At 45.6% G+C, this 2,422-nt stretch overlaps 1 pseudogene; it reads right to left on the reverse strand.

The window, feature by feature from the left end:
• Nucleotides 1-1,461: 1,461 nt before the first annotated feature.
• LOC123650261 lies at nt 1,462-1,924 on the reverse strand (annotated as a pseudogene).
• Nucleotides 1,925-2,422: the final 498 nt, after the last annotated feature.

Genomic DNA, 2,422 nt, shown 5'->3' on the forward strand with positions numbered 1-2,422 from the left:
CTCCGTCTTGGCTGGGCTTATCCTCTGACCTGGCCTGGCCAGTCTTACTCTGCTGGACGCCACAAGGAATTGCGTATTAGGCAGAAGCCATTGTATCAGGTTTCTGTGTGCTTCTGAGGGGCTGGTGTCTGCCCCGCATTCCATTCCCCTGACCATGTGGTGCATTCTCAGTGCAGGCGGCTAGATGAAGTGAGGATCAGAAAATACAGCTGCTCTCCCCTTGGAACTCCAAGTGTGCTCTCTGTCATCTGCCTCCCCTGGCTCAGGCCTGCCCCTTCCTGGCGTGGGTCACAGCTTTGATCCAGGGTTTATCTTCATGTCTATTCGTGGTTTGTATCTGCCCCTAGCCTCAAACCCCTGTCATAGATCCCTCCAAGGGGATGGAGAAGCCACATTCCTGACATCGGGTTCAGGGACATCTGTTGTTTTCGCCTGCCCAGCCTTCACTCCTTCTCCTGGTAACGACACCCAACTTTTGCTTGGGGGAACCAATATTCACTTCCAATCAGAAATAACATCACTCCATCGTACACGTAGAGTGTCCCTCCCTTGACCAAGGCGTGGGCAGAAGTCCGAGATTAAATCATTCAAATACTGTCTCTCTGAAACTTGAATGGAGCAGAGCAGGAAAAATTTAAATATGGCTAAAAATTGTCAAACCTACTTATCTCAAAGGGTAGTGTTTTTTTGGTTTCTGCCACCTAAAGCTTCTGAATTCTCCGTTCTTTTCTAAGCTTTATTCTTTCATTCTACATTTTCTTCAATTCCCAGAGCTTATTTCTATTTTATAGTACCAAGAGCTGGTTCTATTGTTTGTGACCAATAGATACAACTAGTTTACAGTCAGCTTTTTTTTCTTTTCTTAGGATTTTAAGGAATTATTTTATAAGGGTGATTTATATCACAGGATCACACTAAAGAGCTGTGGAGAAGAGCTAGCCCCAAAATCTTTTTGTTCAATCCACACGTTGTACAGATGAGGAAACTGAGAGCTCAGGAATTTGGGTAACATGCAGTGCCCCGATCATCTACTGAACTGATTTTATATTAGGAAAACTGTCTATTAGTCACTTCTAGATGGATGGGGAAGGAAGCATTTATTTAATATTTGGAGCCTCCCCCATCCTGTAACAAAATGTGAATAATTTATTTACCTAAATTTTCTTTTTTTTTTTTCTGGAAGGAAATCACTTTATTCTAATTACCTCACAAATAACATCACAACAGCTGGTTTCAGGAGGCCACACCAACATTTGCCCAGCCCCTAATTCTTTATTATCTCAGTGGACTTCCACACAGTAAGAACACACTCGTCCACTGCAATTCTGAAGCAAGGAAGCTATCAAATGACAGAGGAGAGGTTTAACTGATGGTTTTACACTTTATACTTTCACTATCAATTACTACATTGACTTGCTCTTGAGAGCTGATTTTCCCATTTCTTCAATTTGAACTTCTTGATTAGGCTAATCCGTCTGCAAGTCCGCACTGTTTCAGCACTTCACTGCGCTGACACCCTGACAGAGTGAAAGGTCGCTCTGGTTCTGGGCACATTCCAAAAACTGTTTTATCTCAGAGAAGCAAGGGCCTACCTGCTGCTGCTGTGCCGGCTGGCTTCCTGAGGCTCCTGGGAAGTGACGTCAGGGTTTGAGGGCTCAGCATTACGTCCTGCACTGAAGCCCCCAGTGATGGCAGGACCCGGTGTGTGCCCGACTGCAGAACCCGCCGCCACACCGGCTGCAATGGTTGCCATCTGGGCCCCGAGACCTGGCTGCCGGGGTCCAGCAGCAGGTGCGCCCACTGCAGACGGTGGGGCAGCCGCTGGCTGAGCTGCTGGTGCCGGCCTGGGTGCAGTTCTCATCTGAGCTGCCTGGCTGGCTCCAGGGGCCATGCGGGACGTGTGGCTTCGGCTTCCACGTGGCATTGCAAGTGCTGGGGGAGGCGGGGGGCGGGGCAGGGTGGGGGTCGGCACCTAGAACTGTGAAGATTTGAGAAGAGCCCAGTGGCTTCGGCCTACCAAATTTTCTTGAAACCACCTTTCAGAGTTTCCAAACTTCACAAGAGTTTTTTGTTTTCTTTTTCTTTTTCTTTTTTTTTTAAGAAGTGCTCTATGATTTATATTTGGTAACCGAAAATAAAGGAATTTATTTAGATTTTTCAATTTCCTATAAAATCCTCTAGTTATAGGGGGACAAAGTATCTTTTTTTTCGCTTCTGAAAGGACCTGTTGTAATTATTAGCATCTATTACCTCCCAATACATATTGTGCACTTCACTTGGAAAGATAGCGCTCTCGATCCATCATGAATATATTAATCTATGTAATTGGAGTGGTTTTTACTGGGTGAAAGAATGTCAAGTCTTTGTACCTGTATAATCCTAGTCAAGGTAATTGTTTAACGTCTCTGAGCCTCCATATCCT

This window comes from Lemur catta, chromosome 14 (assembly GCF_020740605.2).
Source record: "Lemur catta isolate mLemCat1 chromosome 14, mLemCat1.pri, whole genome shotgun sequence".
NCBI lineage: Eukaryota > Metazoa > Chordata > Mammalia > Primates > Lemuridae > Lemur > Lemur catta.